At 40.1% G+C, this 24,113-nt stretch overlaps 1 long non-coding RNA gene across 1 annotated transcript; it reads right to left on the bottom strand.

Annotated features, from left to right (window-relative positions):
* Positions 1–4,062: 4,062 nt before the first annotated feature.
* On the bottom strand, positions 4,063–12,510 carry LOC118889511. The gene is made up of 3 exons (XR_005018554.1): positions 12,423–12,510; positions 7,114–7,216; positions 4,063–4,639 (listed from the first exon to the last, which is right to left on the bottom strand). It is a non-coding gene; the product is annotated as an uncharacterized LOC118889511 (long non-coding RNA).
* Positions 12,511–24,113: the final 11,603 nt, after the last annotated feature.

The raw sequence follows: 24,113 nt of genomic DNA, 5'->3' as shown, positions 1-24,113 counted from the left end.
GAGGCATAACGGACAGTCACGTTGTGGGTTTATCTCCTCACTTTGTTGACTCTCCCCAAACAAAATTCCAATAAAAAAAAAATCCCAATTAAACAAGGTCCTACAATATTGCATGGAGAACTATATTCAATATCCTGTGATAAACCATAATGGAAAAGAACATAAAAAAGAATGTATGTATATGTATAACTGAATTGCTCTGCTGTACAGCAGAAATTAACACAACACTGTAAATCAACTATACTTCAATTTAAAAAAAAATCCCAGTTGATTTTGACTAGTTCACTGGAACTAAGAGTGACACGAAATGATCCACAGCAGGTTCGAACTCTACTGCTGTCACTCACCAGCTGTATGACCCGGGCAAGATACTTCAAGCCTATAACCCTCAGTTTCCTCATCTCTAAAAATGAGCTTCCGCCCTTGGTAGATTTCGACAGAAACAGCTCTGATGTGTCACTCCTTTCGTATGAATTCCTCTTCACACTGAATCTAGGCTTAGCTCAGACCTTCTTTAGCCAGTGGGACATCAAAACACACAAAACAAGCAAACAGAACACAGTGAGCATGAGGTCAGCTGGTCTGAGGGGCAAGGTGTGGGGAGCGGGTGGCAGAGAGGAAAAACCTTCCAGGAAGAGGGGCCCAGCTTCTAGCTGTCCCAGCCAAGCCCAGCCCCTGGTCACCTGGGAGCTGACTGCAGCTGCCTGCAGAAGCCCAGGCCAGACCTGTGCAAGGTCTAAGCAAAACACCCATGGGTATGTTAAAAAAGTCGGGCATTGTTGGTTTAAGCCACTAAGTTTTGGGGCAGAAAAAATAACTGGTACACACACCAACTTTCCAGTGTTGCTGCTGGGATGAATTACAAGGGTTGTGAGGCACAAAGCGAGCACTGGAAAATACTAGTTATTATTATTGTTGTCGTTATTGTTATTTTCCGTTGTACAACATAGATACATGAAAAAGACTTGCCAATTAGAAAAAAAAATAATCTGCAGATACTTTCTTAGCACCTGCAATCTGTTTGGCATTGTCCTGTGCTATGGGGCTTTTCTTTAAGAAGATTATATCCTGGCTGATACATTTAAGATAAAGAAACAGTGCATTTATTACCACAGGCTATAAATACACGATAGGAGACCCAACTCTATGAACGTAATGAGTAAACATTCAAGGAATCAGTACAGGTTTTTGGAGGAAGCTTCACAGGAAAATGTATTTCTTGGTCTTGAGTGTAGGGAAATATTTAATAATACTATTAATATTTGGCATTTGTTGAGAGCTCCTTGTGTTCCAGGCATGACAATAAGCATTTACATGCAATTTCAGATTTAATCCTTACCATAAACTTATGAGCCAGTTTTATCCTATTTTTGTTTACTTATGAGGACCCAGAATGAGGAAGAATTAAGAAATTCCCTGATCTGTCCAATATTTCCCCTCTGATCAGCAGTAGAGCTGAGATTTGATGCCAGGGTTTCCTGATTCCAGAGCAAATGCTCTTTTTCTTTGCACAGAGGCTGGCAGAGAAATTAACTATATTTATACCCTAAGAAAGCTCATTCTGACGTTGACGGGACAGTAAATTGTTATTGTGGTCACAAGCCTACCATGACCTACGTTCTAAAAGGTCCTAAGTAAATGTATTAACAGAAAGTTATTTTAACGATTAAAAGACATAACGTACTGTTCTAGAGCAGAAGAATAAAACCAGCTAACACGTATCTAGGGCTTACTCTGTGCCAGGCACTTGTCCTAGTGCTTTATGCATTTGGTACTTACTTGATTCCTTCCAACAGGAGGAGGGTACATTCTTTTACTTTCCCCACTTTAAACCAGATACAGAGATATTAAATCAATCTCCAAGTCACCTGACTGAAAAAATGGTGGGTCAGGGATGGAAACCAGGATGGCAAGCTGTGTTCTGCCCACTGAGCGCAAGTCCTCTGCTAAGCGCTGTGTGAGCTCTTCCACAAGGGAACTCATACCTCGACAGAACCAAGAGGTGGACGAACGTGTACAGAGTGACAATCTCTTCTGCACATTTCAGCTCGTGCCACGCAAAGTGTCATCCCATCAAAGACTAGGACCTTGAGCTCCAGAGAATTAGTGAGCGTGGATTTCGTTAGCGAGGAAGCTGGGGTTGAAAGCAAGGCATTCTAATCTAATGGCAGACTCACCTTTTTGGGGGTCTTTTTAACATTAATTGTATTTAATAAAAGTTCTACATGAATGTAGTTTGAAGAAAGAAATTGTTCTACCAGGCTTCTTATGAAACAACAGCTATTTCGCAGCCCCCCTCTCTGATATGTCCTCCTTCCCAGAGGAAACTTTTTTCAAATCTTTTCGCTCTTGGGATTTCTAGCATAGCTCAAAAACCACGCTGATATTGCTATTTCTTGATTTTCCAGTTCTAGGAATAATCTGTTGAATCCCCACCACGGACAATGAGAAATGACCCCTGATCATCCCCTCTCCCTCATCCTTCCATAATTACACTTTTAATCTGATTTTCCTCCTCTGCTCAGCTCCTTGTTTTCTCTGCAGTTAATGGTTTTATATTTGTTTCTATTTTGCTTAGGGTTTTATGTATTTATCACGAATTAGCCCCCAAACTCTCCTCTAGCTGGTAAGTCCTCCCTCACCATATTCACATGGTAACCGTTCTATCCCTGTTCACCCACCTCCCCAGACTCCTCTCCCAGCCAGAACCTTCTCTCTGCTCTGTTCTGCAAGAGATGCCTCCCAGGCCTCCTGCAGAAGCTGCTTCTGGAATTTTCTCTCACCATCACTATGGGAATTCCCTTTACCTTGCTCTTGTGTTTTATCTCTATTTCTGAGATTTCAGGAAGTCCTTATTCTTGGTTGATTTGCTCAGTTTGGTGAGCATATCTGTGTTCGTGTGTCTGGGTCAGGCGGTGCTTGCGGGTCTGCAGAACCTCGGGGACTAGAGTGCGGCCCTGCCTGGGTGCCACTACTGAATACTGCCAGTTCTCTTCTTTCGTGCACATAGTAGGGCCACTTTTCTTCCCATCCTGCAAGTCGGGAGCAGTCGTGATTTGCTTTATCCATGAAACGTGTCTCTTCCAGCAGAAGCCTTAGGAGCTAGTGTGTGATCTGCTGTCTCCTCCTCCTTCCTTTGGTGTCTGGATGTGACTCAGCATCCAGTGCTGGGTACGGAGGAAGTGAAGAGCAGAACTTTGTGGTGCTTGCCACTGAGATTTGGGGGTTCTTTGTTACTGGAGCAGAACCAAGCGCAACCTGGCTGGTCCCAGTGCAAGTCATAGACATGAAACCTCCAGCTGCATCGTGTTGCAACTCATCCAAGTTCCCTTCAGTAACACTTGGTGATTTATCTCTTTTTCAGCAACTACTGCAGCCAGGCAAAGGCTAAGAACTTCACATTCATTATCTAATTTACTCTTTCCACTAAAGTAGGACTTGTTCTAATTTCCATTTAATCCCAGTATCCCATTTAATCCTATTGTCTAATTTAACCCACTCTTCACACTGAGGTAGGTACAATTAATCTCATTTTACTGATGAATAAAATGATGCTCAGAGAGGTTCAGAAACATTTTTAATGTTATACTGAAAGCAGGGAGCCTGGATTTGACATCAGTTCTGAATCATGCCAAAGTACCTGGAGCATAAATTTGGAAAAATCAAGATAGCCTTTCAAGTTACTTAGAGTCTTCTATTCTTTGAAAAAGTTCAAAATATAATGTAGTCCATGTAGTAGGAACATAATGTCCTCTGCAAAATTCCCCTTAGTTTTGCCAAGAATTTATAGCAGAAATAAAATTGAATTTATTAAAAATAACAGTATTTAAGTGCATGTAACTGAGTCTTTTTTAAGGCATTAAATACTCATACATTTGTATGTAGGCTTTCTAGAAACCACTTAGGATAAATATCTGATTTTGTGTTTAGAAATGTTTACACTATATATTTCTGGTTCTCTTGCTCTTAGGTTAAAATCCATTTCCAAATGATCCTTAAGAATGATTATTTTTCCCTTGCTGAGATTTCACTGAATACAGAGAAGAGGAAAGACTGAGTATATCACGAAAGGAAACACTCTATTTGCCACATTACACATTGATGAGAGCAAAGTTCCACAGATTAATTCAAGTGGGTATTTGCTGCAGTTTCCACTGTTGTAAGCCATGGGAAAGCAAACAATTCAGGTTAAAATCCTATTTTGACATGAACTGTCTGATGACTTTTCTTGGCGCTTTACTTCCCCTGAGTATATAAAAGCCAAAGAGTATTTTTTTTCACTTTTATCTGAACAATCAAAACAGTCATCCAAAAAATCAGTAATTCAATGGGTAATACAAATACTAGTTACAGTTAATTGAATTAATAGCATGATAGATTTTGCCAAAGGCTAAATTTGTAAGTCTCATGACAGCTTTTGCCTGAATCTTCAAACTTGTTGAGAAAATCCCGGAAAATTTGAATCCTGGGCTAGGGATGTGTTCCTTGCTCAAAACAGTTCGGAACTCTCCTGTGGATGTTGTAAACCTTCCACAAGGTTCACTACCTTCAGGACTGTGAATTAATGACCTTCGTTTGAGGCCCAGTCTTTCGATGTTTCTTAGTAGTAGCTGGTGATTCATCGGGGGAATGTTGATTTCTGGTAAAAACAAACAAACAGAAGTTGAAGTGTGATTCTTAAGTCATGGGCCCGACCATCCATCCCAAAACATTTCCCAAAGAGGAATTTCCTAATTCCTTTTCATTCTATCTTTTGAATTTTAAACTGTGTGATTCAGTGAAAAAAACTAAGGTAAAAATGAAAGGAGCACATTTTGGGATTCTGTATAGATGGACCACACACGCACACACAGAGGACTTCATATTCGTGCAGGAAGAAACACTTGTGAATGCAAAAGTCACGCTCATTTTACTTTATTTTTTTTGACTTTTGCAGCACTCTCGGACTTTCTTGTCAACGCGCTCGCCCACACTAGCAGCTTCCACGTCTGCGGCTTGACAAAGAGCTGCTCTTCCTCAGCTGTCAGCATCTGTCTGAGCGGAACCACTGCGTTTCCCCGGAGGAAATCCGGCTGCAGCCGCTCCTGCGCACAGGCGTGCCCTTCGCCTCTCCCTGCTGGCCTGGCGGCGGGCATTCTGCTCCCATTCTGCCCCCAGGCTCCCAGGCGAGGATTTCTTCCCGCCCTTCTCCCATCCCCACGCCCTCCGCCAGTCTCACTGACCACTGCTGTCAACTGGCGCCTGCCTTCTTGCAGACAGGAGAGGGTCTGCTGTCATGTTCCTGATGCTGTGAGGAGAGCCCTGGGTGACAATTCGGCACTTCTGCCCCGTGTTCAGAATTTCAGCGAGTGGTGACCCTCGCTTTAGGACCGAGCATCCCCTCCAGCCTGACAGTTTAGAGCAGCGCGCACAGATGCTGTGTCCATCTGCATTAATGTCATTGGACAGGAGTCATTTCAGCCTCCGCCGAGTCTTTCAGTTTTTCACTTTTTGGGAAATACACTATTAATACAATTTGTCACTATTCTTTAAGGAGCACTTATTATGCTGGGATTTTAGTATGTTTTACCAATTTAGTTGTCATAATGGCCTGCAAGTGCCTTGATTTTAAAACCTTATTTCCCAGGCCTTTTGAGAGCTCACTATAACCTGAGATTATTTTCCTAATGGACAGCTTCTATAATGTACTTCTTAAAAGCCAAATGGTACTTATCACTTCATTTTGCATATTGAATGACATTTTTAGCTTGGTGTTAATAATCCAACATTATAATAAAAATAATAATAGCAAGGATTTGAAAATCCATTACAAATCTCCTTAAACCCAGGTGAACTCATTAACTCTTAGATAAAAGAAATTGGAATTAAAAAAAAAGACTTGATTTTATTCTGCCTCCTGTGATGACTTTGAGGAAGAATAAGAAGTAGAAGTGAATTCTCCTGAGTTCAAATCTAGTGTTGGGTTTGCTAGGATGACAAGTTAAGATAGGCTGTTTCATTTAAAAATGAAAACAGAGAAAGAAACATCCCTCTTGTCTCTGAGTCAAGTAGATGAATGTGAAAGCAAAGGTGGTGATTTCTGCTTTTGTCATCTGGAGAGAGTGGGTTGAAGGGAAACAAGAAAGAGGGTTACCAAACCTTACAAACAAAACATACAAACAAGCCAGGATTTTCAAACCATAAGCCTTATCAGAACAAGTTTCCTATCCTGCTCTTCTGTCTAAAATGTCAGTGTTTTGGTCATGCTGAGGGCTCTGTGGGGGTGACTTCAGTCATTTGCAGGCTTCACTAGGTGTAATGGGTTGAACTGTGTCAAATTCATATGTTGAAGTCATAATCCCACTACCTGAGAATGTGACCTGATTTGGAGACAGGGTCTCCACAGCGGGAATTAAGTTAATGAGGTCATTGGAGGGAGGGGCGGTCCTAATCCAATAAGACAGGTGTCCTTCTAAAAAGGGGATATTAGGACTCAGGCACACACAGAGGAAGAAGGCCACGTGTCGATGCAGTCAGAGACTGGGGGATGTGTGTACAAGCCAAGGAGCACCAAATGTTGCCAGGAAAGCACCAGTAGCAGGAGAGAGGCCTAGAATAGACCCTCCCTCACAACCTTCAGAAGGAATCACTCTGCCAACACCTTGATCTCAGACTTCTGGCTCCAGAACTGTGAGACAATAGATGTTGGCTGTTTATGCCACTCAATTTGTGTTTCTTTGTTATGGCAGTCCCAACAAGCGAATACACTAGACATCCAGGGAGTCAAAACCATGTCCAATGTAATCCAGGCCCATCAGGAGCTTACAATGAATCCACAATGAATCATAGAGTGATTCTGAAAAAGCTGACAAATAAATTACAATGAATCATGGAGTGATCTCCATGAAACACGGAGCAATCATAGGCAAATCATAGACAGAAGGCCACTAGAGTAATTCAAACAGTAAATGCTATCAGAATTCAGAGGACAGGAGAGAAATAGAGACAGGAACCTCCAAAGGTTCCCACAGCCTAGCGTGAAAGAGCAAAGGAAGGGTGCATATGAGTCCAGAGGAAGAAAGCAAAGCCCATGGTTTTGGGGATGGAAGTTGGGAACAAAAGGCAAGACCTTACCTCTTCTCTGGCAAAGCACGTCCTGTGTTCTCACTGGCCATCGAAAGAGACACAGCCGCAAGGGCAGAAATGACCCCCTCCATGTAAGGGGCTCAGGTGTTGTCTGGGAGGAGAAAGTCGTCCATTAGGCTCAAAATTTCCAGGAGGATGTATGTTTATGTACCAACTCAAGCAACAATAGAAAAGCAAACCTGCAAAATTTTATTTTGCTACTTCCATATAACCCTAGAATTAGTGTAAAAATGTCAAAGTAACATGCAGGACATACCCACGGGAAGGTCCTTATGTTAGGGAACGACTTTATCATTTAAAATCGTTAAAGAAAATTGGATTTGATTCTTAAAGATGGAAACATTTCTTGCCATTTGTGGAGCTTGTTGAAAACTTCATTTTCAGTGTTCAATCACAAGTAAATGTGAAAAATACTTTATTTAATAATTGACTTAGGTTGCCTTTAAATATAGCTTTGGCCTGTTTTTGTGAGCTTTTTCTTTAATTTTCTATTAGTGGGCATAACCCCTTGCTCATATTTGCTGTGACATGTCATGGTTGGTACCATCCTCTCAGCAGCTTCTGCAAACTCTGCTTTTACAGTGCAGAATACACCACCACCATAATTTTATTTTCCTCTGAGGAAATTCCCAATATGTAAGTTCAAATATTAGAGACAGTGAGACAAAGGCAATAATGTAAAACCACAATGGAAATCTGACTCACTCTGAACTTCAAAATTGCAATGCACTACTAAAAATAATTACTCATCCCTACTGCTTGGCAAGATTTCTTCTTGGATATTCTGTAATTGTGAAATGCACCGCGAATAATTCAACCTTCTTTCAACTCCTTGGTTTGCCGTGAACAGTTGATACCTGCGTTGGCATTAACCACCTTGCAACACTCCCTTACACATCTTTCTCTGCCCCAATAAGAACAGAGGAGATTTATCTAGGCCGTGTGTGCTTATTAAGAATATCCATTTTATACGTTCACTCATTGAATTAAAAATTAAAAGTGAGTAATTCTATGATGTGATTGCAGTAATTAATATATAGATAGAAAGGTTGATATATAGAAACCTTTGGTTGATATATATAAACCTTCACATATAAAAATGAGCATTGGAGTAATTGGATAGAGAGCTGATAAAATAACAATCTGCTTAATTTGCATGTAGCTCTTCAAATTAATAAAAACCAATGTACAACGTACATCCTGTACTGTTTGGAAGGCCAGCAGCAAATTATCATTGTTTTTCCCCAAAACGTAGCTCACCATTTAGGTAATATACACTCAACCTCTCAATACTTGTCTGCAGCTCAGTAGAAATATGGGTCTTGGAACAAATGGAGGAGGGACACCATTTCTCATGGTGCATACTGTGGTGCCGCTCACCATTTGTCTCAGAAATAAGTGACATTTTCTTCAGCTTTATTGAAGTATAATTGACAAATTAAAAACTGTATGTATTTAAGGTGTACAATGTGTTGGTTTGATTTACATATACATTGTGAAATGATCACAACAATCAAGCTGATGAACACATCCATCCTCACATAGTTACTATTTGTGTGTGTGTGTGTGTGTGTGTGTGGTGAGAACACAACATCTATGCTCTTAGAAAAATTCAAGTACACAATACAGCGTTTTTAACTATAGTCACCATGCTGTAGATTAGATCCCCAGAACTTATTCATCTTAAAACTGAAAGTTTGTACCCTTTGACCAACATCTCGCCATTTCCCCCACCCTGATACCCACCATCCTACCCTCTACTTCTCTGAGTTTGACTTTTAGATTCTACATGTAAGTGGAATCATGCAATATTTGTCTTTCTCTGTTTGGCTTATTTCATTTAGCATGATGCCCTCTAGGTTCATCCATGTTGTCACAAAGAGCAAGATTTCTTCCTTTTTTATGCCGAGTAATATTCCATTGTATGTACATGCCACACCTTCTTTAAACGTTCATCCCTCAGTGAGTACTTAGGTTGCTTCCAAGTCTTGACTATTGTGAATGATGCTACAATAAACATGGGAGTACATATATCTTTTCCAGATAGCGATTTTATTTCTTTTGGATATATACCCAGAAAGGGGATTGCTGGATCATATGGTAGTTCTATTTTTAATTTTTTGAGGAAATTCCATACTGTTTTCAAAAATGGCTGAACCAGTTTTTATGCCCATAAACAGAGTATTCCCTTTGTTTCACCCCCTTGCCAATACTTGTTGTCTCTTGTCTTTTTGATAATAGCCATCATAACAGGTATGAGGTGGTAATATATTGAAGTTTTGATTTGCATTTCCTTAATGATTACTGATGTTGAGCACATTTTCATGTATCCATTGGCCATTACCCGTTGTAGGTCTTCTTTGGAAAAAATGTTTATTCAGGTCCTTTGCCTATTTTTACATAGAGTTTGTTTGTTTGTTTTTGGCTATTGAGTTATAAGAGTTCCTTGTATACTTTGGATAGTAATGCTTTATCAAATGTATAATTTGCAAATATTTTCTCCCATTCCATAGGTTGCCTTTTCACTGTGTTGATTGTTTCCTTTGCTGGGCAAAAGCTTTTTAGTTTGATGTACTTCCACTTGTTTGATTTTGCTTTTGTTGCCTGTGCTTCTGGTGTCAGATCAAGACATATTTTAAAGACTAAGGATAAGCAACCCTTGGCTTTTCCAGAGCTCTGTCAGAGAACCCTTCTCAATGAATAGCAAAGATAGGAAACATTCCAAACCATAGAGCAAATAATGCTCTGAGTATTTCCTTTGGTTCAGGAACAGTTTTCACTTGGTTATGGCTCCCTGCCCCTCACACCTCATGATGATTTACATAGAATTATCTTCTCTGAAAGGAAGCAAGCAGTGCCCTTACCTCTGATTCAGAAATAGTCTTCATATCCAGCCACTTTCTTACTTGTGTTTTTGTGAAACAAGTTTGTTATAAATTTGGTAACACAATTAGCCTCAGTTCACATAAATAACAGGTGTCCATTGCCACTGTAATTTTAAAGACAACCTAAGCAGATGTTTCTAAACATTTTGGGCATCACACCTCCTCAGTAAAAAGTTTTCAGTCATGATATCCAAAGACATCAATATGCGTTGATTTGTTAATTATAGATATGGAAGTCTTCTGTTATATCTTGAGCATTATAAAAGATACACAGAAATGTAAATTAGAAAAACTGAATCAGATAAGAATACATGTCGGGCTTCCCTGGTGGCGCAGTGGTTGAGAATCTGCCTGCCAATGCAGGGGACATGGGTTTGAGCCCTGGTCTGGGAAGATCCCACATGCCGCGGAGCAACTAGGCCCGTGAGCCACAACTACTGAGCCTGAGCGTCTGGAGCCTGTGCTCTACAACACGAGAGGCCGCGATAATGAGAGGCCCGCGCACCGCAATGAAGAGTGGCCCCCACTTGCCGCAACTAGAGAAAGCCCTCGCACAGAAAGGAAGACCCAACACAGCCATAAATAAATAAATAAATAAACAAATAAATAAAGAATCCTGGTCAAAAAAAAAAAAAAGGTGATGATTTACTTTAAAAAAAGAAAAAGAATGCATGTCAGTAGAAGTTCTAATAGTTATTCCTCGTGTACCAGTTCATCATTTCATGCAGCCTTTGGGGGGTGTGCACCCCACTTTTGAGACCCCCCCTGGCCTGAGCTAAGTGAGACCAGAGGGTGGCAGTGAAGTGCTCAAGTAGGGAATGGAGTGGTCTTTCCCCTCTTTGTGACCCTGGCTAGGTGAGGACGTTTCCTATCACCAGAGTAAAACCAAGATGGATGACAGTAACTTTTAAATATTCATTAGCATGATTCATCTTAGTGTTTATTGCTTTGTAATCACAAATGATGAATTACTTTCTTCTGGGTAAAGCACAGCTACAAGATGTTTGCCATAATCGTAGAGAGGGGAGGTGATGGGCTCTATCCTAGGGCACAAAGACTGAGATCATGGACCCCTGATCAGGCATAAATCTGCTAGGCTGGGAGAAGATGGGCATGAAGGTTTATGGCTTACCTCCCATGTGCCAGGCACACTTATAGATGCTGAAATATGTTCAAAGACATCATGGCTCCAAAGCCTTTACCTAATGTTTGGGCCATAACAAATGCTATTATTATGTTTCTTGTGTAATCATCAAAATTATCCAGGTAGTTAGGAATCAATATCCTCATGGTTTTCACCTTACATTGTAAGCCACTTAAGGATCAGAGAGGTTTTACAACTTGGCCTTGTTCACACTTAGTAAAAGATGAGAGAAGTCTTTCTGATTCTATAGCTAAATTTTCAGGGTTTTTTCCTTTTCTTCTTTCTTTGTTGCTTTTTTTTTTTTTTTTCTTTTATCGCTGTATAATTTTGCTCATGTCAGAATGCTCATGAAGAATCCCAGAGCCCTGGAACACCCCTATTGGTTTTGTCACATCATATGGACAGTTATGGTAGATACTGTTTATTTGTCCCTATCCACTGTATCGTACACCTGTAACTTATATAATATTATACACATGCACACAAAAGTTCATGGTAAAGGTGGTTGTATTGGGTAGGGTTCTCCAGAGAAACAAATAGAATATATAAGGAGTTGGCTCAACTGACTGTGGAGGCTTGGTGAGTCCAAAATCTGATGGGGAAGGCTGGCAGGCTGGAGACTCAGTAAAGTTGCAGTTTGAGGCCAAAAGTGGTTGGACTGGAGAACCAGGAAGAGCCAATGTTGCAGATGAAACTCGAAGGCCATCTGCTGAAGAATTCCCTCTTGCTCTGGGGAAGTGAGTCTTTTGTCCTATTCAGGCCTTCAACTGATTGGACGAGGCCCACCTCCATGGGGGAGGACAATCTGCTTTACTCAAACCTTGCCAATTTAAATGTTAATCTCATCCAAATCACCCTCACAGACACATCCAGAGTAATGTTTGACCACATATCTGGGCACCATCGTGGCCCAGCCGAGTTGACACATAACATTAGCAATCACAGTGGAGTGATGGCTGCTTTCTTTAATTTCAAGAGCTGAAAATTAAACAACAAAAAAAAGCCTTGGGCTGAGGGGCACCAAAGTGTAGCCTATACTTATCATTAAGAGTTCCTCTTTTGGAGAAATTTCTGAATTAAAGGGGATGATTTTTCTTAACTCCACTGCAATATTTCTGATTTGTATTTGATAATGTAAAAAACACATACTAGTGTGGTATACCCAAGGCAAACAGAGGTGAAGATTCACAGAATTGGAGAAGACCCTAGAAATCAGGGACTCCATGAACGTCATGTTCCAACTCCCCCAAAATTGTTCAAACATTTACCTGCAGAGCTGAGACTGGCACTGGTCCTGTGACCCATCCAAGAGCATTTGTGGTGCATGGAACCAACTCAGCATCTACCAGAGGAACTTCACTCCTATGGATAGTATATTGGATACCATATAAGATTCCATTTTGAAAAAGATTATTTGCTAAAACAAGCTTGCAAACACTCTCTTACTTCATTTGTAATGGATATTTTTGTTGCTACCGATGTATTTCAACATGTTCAAGATACATATGAGAACTGATGTTAGGAAAATAACTTCAATCTATGATTTGCAAGTTTGAATTTCAATAATTTGTCCCAATTTGAATTTATAAGCACAGAGAAAAGGTTAACTCACCCACTTAGTAGTTTGGAAAGCATTTGCTTTTATGTTTATTTTATCCTTAAAAAATTACGGTGCTGAATTTAATAAAATAACACAAGCTGCTTTTTTATTTAAAAATTAACTAATATGCATGAAGGAATATTGGAAAATACAGAAGAGCAGGCAGAAAAAATATAGTCAAATATACCAGTTACCTTTTTTTCTGGGAAGAGTATTATATGTGACTTTTTTCGCTTATCATATATCCAAGGCCTTTTCTGTGTTATGGAAGAACCTTGAAAAATATAATATTGAATGAGTATGCAACCTTCCATTAAGTGGTTATACCAGGGAATTCCCTGGCGGTCCAGTGGTTAGGACTCTGCACGCTAACTGCAGAGGACCCAGGTTCAATCCCTGGTCAGGGAACTAAGATCCCACAAGCCATGAGGGACGGCCAAAAAAAAAAAAAAAAAAAAAAGTAATTATACCAGTGCTTAACTAACAATTACCTCTTTATTGCTGTTTCCATTTTTTTTTTTTAACCATAAAAAACAAAGCAGGGTTAATATTGCTACAGGCTCATTCTTGCCCCATCCCCCGAATTCATAGATTGAAGTCCTAACCAACATTGTGTCTGTATTTGGAGTAAGGAAGTAATTTAGGTTAAATGGGGTTATAAGAGTAGAGCCCTGATCTGATAGGATTAGAATCCTCAAGAGGGGTAGCAGAGAGCTTTTTCTCTTCTCTCTGTCTCTGTCTCTGTCTCTCTCTCATGTGAGCACACAGTGGGAAAGTGGCCATCTGCAAGCCGAGAAGAGAGCTCTCCCCAGACACAGAATCTGCCGGCCCCTCGATCTGGGACTTCCAGCCTCCAGAACTGTGAGGAATTAATGTTGGCTGTTTAAGACCCCAGTCTGGGGTATTCTGTTACAGCAACGGAGGTGACTGATCCAGTATCTCTTTCATAAAGCTCCCTCTGCATGCCCCACCTGCATCTGCTCATGTATACGCTTCAATAGCCCATCAGATTTAAAGCACAAGTTCAATGATAAAATATCTAAGAATTCAAGATGGCAACAGCAGAACATTAAACCAAGCTGGGCCCTCCTGAGCGTGGACCCTCTGAGATTTCACAGGCCATGTGCCCACAGGACCGGCCCTGACTTTCTGGGGTGTTCTTGGTGTGAACACGTGGGCCTCGCTCACCAGTATCTATCCCATGGCTATAGATACTCAACAGAGTCTCCTGTTGGTTTGATGTTTTGTGATATGTAACCGACTCTCAGATCTATGTTAAGGAGGTTCCATGGGTCCTCTGATTAAGAACATTTTTTTAGTGGTTATTTTATAATCCTCTGTTTACTGAAAAACAACCAGAGAATCACAGAAATATAAAGCTGGAAGGAATTTCCTGTCTGGTAGTGTTCAGGGTTGTTTTTGTTTTTTAATTTTTTGTAGGCAGTGGAGCCAGTCCTTCAAGGAAAACTTTTGAAGAAGGAGGTTTGTTAAGTGGGGGCCTAGCGCTGCTTTGATTGGGGTGGGGTTGTCAGCCCGACACCCTCCCTGAAACATAATTTGAAAACCAATGATCTCATCCCACCTCCTCATTTAAAATATTTATTTTTGGGTTGCCCTCTAGGGATATTCAAAAATGACAGAATTCCAATTTTTTTTTTTAAAAAGCATTATTTTAGAGATTTAAAAAAATGCCAGGGTACATAGGAGTGTTTGAACATGAACTTAACAAATTCTCGTAAGAATTGAGGAACAACCGTTTAGCAGTAAACGTGGCTCTCAGCTCCAAAGGGGCAGCTGTGTCCATGTCTGTCTGACCTTTAATGGTGGTGGAAAACACACGAGATAATGAAATCTCAGGACACCTTGTGATTCTTGGGTTTTGCTGGGTGAAAATAGGCCCTGTACCTTTCACCTGCTTTTTATGGCCGAGCCCCAACTTCCTTCCCTTTCTTGAAGTTGCTTCACTTGTTTTACAGCCTTTGAGTTACCACCATCACTTGCCTTTTCAGTGAATCAGGCCAGCTTCTCATCTTCATAACTGGGCAAACTCATGGAATCACTCCCAGGGAGTTGGCATCACACTGCCTTTTGTTGTTTTAAGGCATTATATTGTTTTACTATATTCTATTGCTTCTATAACTTTATGCATTCATTCATTCCACAATGTGTGAATATTTCCTGGTCACACAGCTGTCTAGTTGATGCGGGGAATTGCAAAGATGGGTAAGACATAAGCGTTTCCTTCTAGTGGGACATGATATAGCCAGGGAATCAGAGTTGCAAATCAACAAAGAATAATGTGTTTTCCAACTGTGGTTTCAAATGGTTATATGCTTAAAAAAAGCCATTTTCTTTTCATAGCCCAATTAAAAATTGTATTTGGTAAATATTATGTGCAAGGCTTTAAAAAAACATTATTTTAGAATCTCAAAATGTAATAAATTAAATATATGCTTTCTGTGATATTCTTTCCATTTTAATATTTTTAGGGAAAGTAACTTGGCCTCTAAAGTGCTATCAAAGTAAAGTTGAATCAGAAACAGTTTTTAGTGAATTTTCTTATGAAGTGTAAATAGGTTACAAAAAATAAACTTAAAAAAATAAATAGACTAAGACTGTGTCAGTTAATAAGAGAGAAACTAACGGATGATAGATGTCAAATCAAGCTTTTGAAAACTTAGCTTAAAAGTCCTAGCAGGACACAAAAATAGATATAACTATGCTTCTTTTTCAAAAAAATATAATTCCTCCTCCCTCCACCTCCTCATTCTCTATTCTTTTTCTTAGAATTCTTACGTTAAGTTTACATGGTTGCCTTTCAGTATCGTTATTTACAACACTGTCAGTGTTTCCATAGTTATGCAGAAAGCCCGTTTCCATAGCAACACTCTTGGTTTCCTAAACAAATAGTATCACAGTGTTAATCTTGTTTCAGTGTTATTGTACTATGTTATTAGATACAAAAATTCAAAAAATAATTTAAGCAGAGTTTGAAGCTAGGTGGGTTGGTTTTATTGTTTGGTGCTTTCGATATTAAATTTCAATTTCATATTAAAATATGTATCCATTTGAAAAATAGTGGGAATTTTGTATAGTAAACATGATACCAATTTTATTCACTAGTTATAAAACACTATAATTTAATAAGAGAGTGTTTCAATATACGAACAACATACAGGGAGAAGTTTACCATCTTCAGATTAAAATGACTGTTTTTCAGCTGGCCTGGATAATTTGCTTCCCCAAGTCTCTAAAGTCATTTATAAGCTACCCACAGCAATATTTCCCTTTGCCATTTTTGCATTTTAAGTAATTTCTACCTGTTTTGCCTTTTATTTTACAGCCCCACAGGAACAACTATGAAACAGACTTCAAGGGAAATTTATGGCTTCCGTTTTCTTTGATTGAAACAAAGAGAAAAATTAGTAGGTTTTTGTGTCTTTGTCGTAACATTTGCTCATCATTACCCTTAATTTCTTCTCTAAGGAGCAAATCTTTTGGCCTCTTTCAGAAATGGGACTTGACCTACCCCTAGCTCCCAGCGACGTCTGGCGTATCCAGTTTGCCTTAATTGGATAGTTTACATTCGCCTCCTCCAGGAGGGCCTCAGGGCACATGGGGGAGAAGATGGCCAACATGGAGGGTAAAGGAAATGGAAATATTACTTTTATTTAACCGAAGCGACAGGAGCTGTATTAACAGTCCATAGCATTACCATATCCTGTCAGATGTTTGTAAAAGGCCGGCTGGGCTGTGCGCATCTGAATCTCTGTGCTCTGTGCGCTGCCTCATGTAACGTGGCTTTTCAGAAGCCTGCTCTTTCATTCTCCTTTTGAATATGTCTTCCTTGAAGAATACATTTAAATGAGTTTCCCATCTCAATTTTAGCAGGAAGAGCATTGAGACAGGGGTATAATATACTAATTTGCAAAGGTGAATTGGTTTGCTCTCTTGTGGGGAAAAGAGTCAATAATGACGGAAGCTGATGTCAAACTTTGGACCCACCATGGCCCGGCTGGGGAGCTGGGGCCAGCCAGACACCAGGCCAGCCCATCCCAGCTCCGGTGTCTGAGCTGTGGGATTTGGAGCCTGGGATTTCAACCCCTCTGAGCCTCAGTTTCCTCATCTATAAGATTAGGAAAATAGCACCCAATGTGCAGCAAGCATTGTGGGGAGATTAGAGACACAAATAAGCAGCAGGGTAACACTTGCTAAGAGGCAGTCATTGTTGTGATTTACTGATTGTTCCTTATTTTCTTTGATAATTTGAAGTTTGGGGTCAGAAAGAGCCTGATTCCTCTGTAGTGCTTCAAGGAGGTGTGTCCATGGAGACTCTGCACGGGCCGAGATCCTTCAGCTTTCCCACCATCACTGGCCTGTCTCCCGCCCCCTTGCAGCAGGCAGCTTTTATGTTTCAGTTCAGGGGAGGCAAGCATTCAGACTTCCCAAAGCTGCCTCTTCATGTGGGTTTCCTCAATGGGCAGCAGCCTCATGATGTGGAAAGCCCCTGAGAAGAGGTCCTTTCCTCACCTCCATCCCTGCAGTGAAGCTTCACCGGTGTTTCTCAACCTGTCGTATGCAGAGCAGTCATCCCAGGACCTCGCTGAAATGCAGATTTGGGTTCAGCAGGTCTAGGTCGGGACCACGTTTCTGCGCGGCTGACAAGTTCTCGGGCAATACCAAAGGCGCTGGTCCAGGGACCTCATCTTGTTTGCGAAGGATCTAAACTCCCCAAATCAGAGATTTTTCTCAAATTTATTAAGACTCCAATTAAGAGCCAGTTCCTGTAACATTGTGTCCCCAAACTCTTTGGCCTGGGTGTATTTGGGGTTCTTGTTCTAGTACAAGATTCGGACCATCCAGTCTCATTGAACTTGGCTTCCTTGTGAGCTGGAGAGATTGGGCTGGCTGAAATCTCTTGGGTCCTTTTCAAAGATCAAATGCAGTACTCTTTCTTCTTTTGGACACCAGACAAATCAGGAAAGATGCAGAATTGCCTCTATTCAAATCAGCTGATTTGACTCTCCTCTGGGTCTAAGGATTAGAATGGTTCAGTTGTACTAGGAAAAATGTATAACAGGATTTGAACTGATCATCAGAAATAGTTTAATATCCCAATCAGAAATTCAGAGATTCATCTACGAACAAGATTAGAAGCTGGCTGTATCACGTAATCATCAAAAAATACAATATGCTTAGTGTTTCAGAATTCCCTAAGAAAATGTGTTCTCATTTCCTTTTGTTATGGAGACAGTATAACAAATCCAGTTAGGTTTTCTCAGACAAAACTGTGTTTGGTTTTCTGTTCTCTTGTACTTGTGAACCTTGTTGGCATTTTAATTGTTATATCTTAATAGCAATGTGTCTTTCATGGAAACCTTTGAATGGCGACTTGCTCTTTTCTAAGCTATTTCAAAAAGAAATTGTATTTGAATGGTCTAAAAAAAAAAAAATTCCAGGGCATTCTAGGGGATTTTGTCACTTGGGTTTTCTTTACTTATGATCTCATTGTCGAGGATTGTATAAGCTTCTAAGAATCAAAGGGATAGTGGTTTCTAAAAAGTATATGCAAACACAGAATTATTTTCATTTTTATTCATATGCTAAATATATTCACTCAACTGGCATCGACCTCATAATGAATCATGATGAGTCTATTTACCCTCCTCAAAAATAACAATAAAATTGTAACAAAATCAAATCCCTTTGGAAAATGAGGCAGCCAGTTTTCCAATAGTGCTTGCTTGCCATGGAAAATTCCCCAACTGTCAATGATAAATTCACATAAGTATATTAAAAATGTGGATGAAAATAGTATCATCCTTACACGGTAAGGAGCACATGAGCTCATGAAAATTAAGCTCTTAGAACAATACCTGGCACATGCCAAGGGTTCAATAAATATTATGTATTGATATTATTCCTGACTCTCATCTCATTTTTTGTAACAAGTTAGACTGCAGTATCATAACCTCTCCCTAGCTTTCTATTCATGAATTAAGTTATATGTGTATATATGTATATATTTGAGGGGACCCTTTTATAAATGATGGTTTCAAATGTTTGTAGAAAAATCTGACACAGTCCAGAAAGAAATAATGCAAATATTCTCTGACAGTCTATAATGACTATAATTTGAATGTTCAATCCAAACAGATGACCATTCTCAGGGTTCTCTGTTCATAGAATGTCATGTAGAGGATTATGATTTAGAAAGAAACTATTTTCCAAATAAAAGAGCAGAGTATCTCAATGGGGGAAAACCCCGAGCCTATGAAACACACATGAACATATATATTTCCATGAGAAATGCATGTATGTTTTTCTTCTGGTTGTACTGATTAAAAATTCATCTTGTCCTGTTGCATCGCTGGTTGCACTGTAAAGCACTAACACTGAAGTGGTGTTTGCACAGAACAAAGAAAAAGGGAAACTTAGCAAATAGTTGGTTTAATGAAGTCAGTCTACCATTCCAAATCACCAAGGCCAAACATTCAGTCGGATGGATAGTTTTCACTTGCCGAGACCATGAAGCCATTCTTTTATGTTTGTTTTGTGCCAACATGAAGGGGGATGCACAAGGAAATTCTACATGATTTTGAGGGGCTTTTCTGCAGTTTATTTATGCAAGGTGAAGCTCATAGGATTTTCCCTATATAAAACCACATCACAGTGGATATCAGGTTTGCCGAAGATGCCCAAAAGCAGCGGCAGAATAAGCTGGGGTGACTCACTGGATAGAGCAGCCGCCAGATGCAGCATCCCAGGAAAATGATTTAGCCCACGGACTCCAGTCAGACACCCTGGGCTCAAACTCTGGCTCAACCCTTCCTGAACTGCTTGACTTTGAGAAGCTCCCTCACCTCTCTGTGCCTCAGATTCTGTGCTCCCCTTGGTAATAGGGATCTCAATACCTGATCACAAAGGCCATTGTAAGAAGGAGAACAATCACGTACACAGAGCCATTAGAGCAGTGCCTTAGGCATAGTGACCAAGAAATGTTAGTGGTGATTAGAAAATGAATAATGTTTCCTGTAACTGCCATGGAGATCATTAGTCATATAGTATATTTTTATGAGTTGCTTCCCATTTGACTAAAGCTGATTACAAACTTATTACGCTTTGAATTCTGTAATCTTGGCAAATGTGTAGCCACTCTGAAGCTTCTAAGTCAGGTTAAGGTCTCAGATTCTAGAGAGAATTTAGTAATCGGTCAGGTACCAGCAGAAAGGGCTGTGAAGATCAGGAATTTTAGATAAAATCCAGATGGCTTGGATATTAAATAATTCTTAAACTCTGGGTTTAACTATGTCAACATAATTCCAGTAGTAACCATTTAACCAATTGTTTTTGTCAGCTCTGGCTGCCATAACAAAATACCACAGAGTAGGTGGCTTGAACAACAAATTTATTTTCTCACAGTTCTGGAGGCTGCAAGTCCAAGATTCAGGTGCCGGCAGATTCAGTATCTGGTGAGGACCCACTTCCTGGCTTATGGATGGCTGTCCTCTTGCTGTGTCCTCAAGTGGACTTTGATTTTATGATTGTCTTGCAAAGAAATTGCTGATATTTCTTAATAAAAATTGCTGAAATTTTGAAATGTAGTTCTAATATGCATGCAAATCAGATAAAGATCAGGGGGTATTCTAATGTGGGGAAATTCCAGATATAGGCACACCTCGAAGATATTTTGGATTCATTTCCAGACCACTGAAATAAAATGAATATCACAATGAAGCAAGCCACAGTTTTTTGGTTTCGCAGTGCATATAAAAATTATGTTTATATTATACCATAGTCGATTAAGTGTGCAGTAACCTTATGTCTTAAAAAAAAATGTACATACCTTAAAAATACTCTATTGCTAAAAATGCCAAAACAATTACAATAGTAACATCAAAGTTGAATGATCACAGATCACCATACCAAGTGTAATAATAATGAAAAAGATTGCAGTATTTCGAGAATTACCAAAATGTGACACAGAAACACAAAGTAAGCAACTGCTGTTGGAAAAGTGGTACCAATAGACTTGCTCCATGCAGGGTTGTCACACACCTTCAATGTGTTAAAAAAAAAAAAAGTGTATCCACAAAGCACAGTAAAGTGAAGTGCAATAAAGCAAGGTGTGCCTAGCTTGGATAGTAAATATGTCTTAAACTCTGGGAGGGGTTGGGATGTTGCTCATGACCATTGATAAGGTGGTTTCCAAGGCCACTTGGAGCAGAAACTGTGGGATCGCATTGTGCTGGAAATGGGAGTGATTGAGCATTTATAACAATGACAAAAGCAAACTGCTCAGCTTTAGGGAGGAGACAGGTAAGGTAGTAGTGGGGGTACACAGCAGGTACCGTGAAGTCCTCAGGCTCCGAGATAACACTGGTTCTAATTTAAAGGAAAGAAGGCAGGAGAAGACAATGAATCATGCTTAAAGACGTGTAAATACAGATTGACAAAGTTACAGTACTGAGTTAGTGAGTAAAAAAATATCACAAGGAAACACCAATCCCCTGTGGTTATAGTCTTGAAAACTCAACACGTCACATGTGTATTAGGTTTTCACGGGAAGTACCTTGAATCCCCTTGACTTAGAAACATGATATCAATATATGTGGAATCTAGAAAAATGGTACAGATGAACCGGTGTGCACAAGGCAGAAATAGAGAAAAAAATGTATGGACACCAAGGGGGGAAAGGGGGGCGGTGCTGGTGGTGGGGGTGGTGGGATGAATTGGGAGATTGGGATTGACACATATACAATAATATGTATAAAATAGATAACTAATAAGAACCTGCTGTATAAAAAATTAAATTAAATTTTTTAAAAAAACAAAAAAAACCATGATGATAATTTCATATGGATGATCCAAAAGGTCTTAAAAAGAAGGATTTCTTACTATTTAGTTCTCTTTCAAGTTCACACGGCCCGGCTTACCGAGTTATCTTTATTTTTAATTTTTTTTTTGAATTTTATTTTATTTATTTTTTATCCAGCAGGTTCTTATTAGTTTTCCATTTTATACATATTAGTGTATATATGTCAATCCCAATCTCCCAATTCATCCCACCACCCCCACCACTTATCTTTATTAAGGATATTTGCAGTCGAGCTTTCTGGACTATACAAGTCTTTTAGGTTTTTAAGGGTTAGTAAACACTTCCTCCCATGCAGACTCAGCGTGACACCGGCCCTTGTGATTCTATGAAAGGAAACGCCCTGCTCTGAGGCTGGGTCCCGCTGCCCGCAGGAGCTGTACATTTCATTCTCTGGAACATCTCTGAGCTGGACCAAGCCGGCTGATGATGGGAAGTCAGAATAACTTGCTTCCATTGGGGTCAAATGCAGCTCAGAGTCAGTCCTTACTCCTGACTGTTCCTGTCTTCACCTGCCTCTGCCTTGTCCCAACGCCACTGAGAAACCAAGTCCTACAGTGAGGCTATCCACATGGGTTGCGTTGTCAGTCGCTTTCTGCTTCCTTTCCTAAACCCATCTTGCCCACACTGCCTGAGTCAGGGCGCCCACACATTCGTGTTCTGTGTTACCTACAGGACTGATTCCTTTTGGGGCAGCAATCCCCTCGGGAACCCTGTTGGGGATTTTCACCCCCCGCCCCACCACCAAGAGCAGAGCCTGACTTTTTCTCCCTGGCTGACACTGAACCTTACTTGTCTAGCATTAATTTTTCTCTGTAAGTTGGAAGTGTGAGCGCTGCTTTACTGCATGGAGAGAAGGAAAAGATGGTGACCAGGTGGGAGATTGTGCTTCTGGGATACCTGGAAGCCTCACCCACCACCCGAGGAATCCCCAGGCAGCTTGTTTTAGAGATGGATGCTGAACTGTTTTCATTCTTTTAAACATCAACTCTTTGAGGAAAAGTCTTCTTAGGCTTTTTTTTTTTTTCTTTCCTGAAATACTTGCTGATTTTTTTTCTTTCATATTTATCTCACATAATTCAGTGCTGGTATTTTTCTAAAATGATAGTTCCTCTCACTTTGCAGAAATTTCCATGAGCTGAGGTTCCTTTCTCTTATTGATCAGGAAGGTGCCCCCTTAAGCTATCTGCCCTCAGGAGACTGAGGGGGTCACATTCAGAATTGTTCTGAAAGCAAGAAACTTCCAGAGACCCAGAAAAAGGATTGGACCTTGGGGTCTAAATGGTTAATGGGAGTTCTTTTCAGATGAGGAAGTGTTTTGGTTAACTTCTACGTGGAAGGAACAGAACTTTGTTACCCTAACTAGCTGACTGGGGAGGTTTTTAACCAAAGTCTACGTCAGCTGAAGAGGATTCCTGATAACAAGCAGAGGTACTGATCTGGCCTTCAAGGAAGCATTTTCTAACTGTCCTAGGGATTTCTCCCCATCCTTAGGGTTCACAGAAGACTTTCCCTCATCTCTCTCCCTCTCTCTCTCTCTCTCTCGCTTTCTCTGGGTTTTCCTATTACTAATTGTGCATGCAGGAAGGTAATGATTTCTTTTTTTCTTTTTTTTTGGATTCTGTGTTCATTTTATTTTTAACATCTTTATTGGAGTATAATTACTTTACAATGGTGTGTTAGTTTCTGCTGTATAACAAAGTGAATCAGCTATAATATACATATATCCCCATAACTCCTCCCTCTTGCGTCTCCCTCCCACCCTCCCTATCCCACCCCTCTAGGTGGTCACAAAGCAGAGAGCTGATCTCCCTGTGCTATGTGGCTGCTTCCCACTAGCTATCTATTTTACATTTGGTAATGATTTCTGATGTCCTTTCTTTCAAACCCCTACTTTCAGATCAGCAGCCGGGAGCAGTGATAAATAGGTCAGTTATTACTGACGTCACAGGGAACTCCAAGCCACAGATGAACTGTGCAGAGCTTGAAACCCAAGATAGAGACAGTGTGATTAAAACTGTAAGTAGGGTGAGCTCCTGTTAATGACAAATTCCAGCCACAGATGAGGAATAAGGAGAGATGATGAAAGTTCCTCCTTGAGCCACAGAACTAGGGAATAAAAGGACTCGTATTTTACAAGTTAATGAATAATGATCCTTACAGGGGTGGGAGGACTGACCCCACTCTGCTTATCAGTAAATTCCATGAAGCCTTACCTCATCCTGGGGGATTTCTCGTCCTGTCCTGGTTGAGCCAGACAGAGTGTGAAACACCTTTTTTTTTCCCACTTTAAATCCATTTTTAAAAAAACTTAATTTAATTAAAAAAAATTTATTTTATACTGGAGTATGGTTGATTTATTGAAACACCTTCTGTTACAGGCTGAGTAGCCATTCTTACCAGACGATTAGCATGCTCAAAGGAGTTTACTGAGTTTCCCACTTTATTTTACCCATTGTCTCAAATTTCTAGACATTTCCTGAG

Source organism: Balaenoptera musculus, chromosome 2, assembly GCF_009873245.2.
Source record: "Balaenoptera musculus isolate JJ_BM4_2016_0621 chromosome 2, mBalMus1.pri.v3, whole genome shotgun sequence".
Taxonomy (NCBI): domain Eukaryota; kingdom Metazoa; phylum Chordata; class Mammalia; order Artiodactyla; family Balaenopteridae; genus Balaenoptera; species Balaenoptera musculus.
This window is presented reverse-complemented; position numbering and strand designations above follow the sequence as displayed.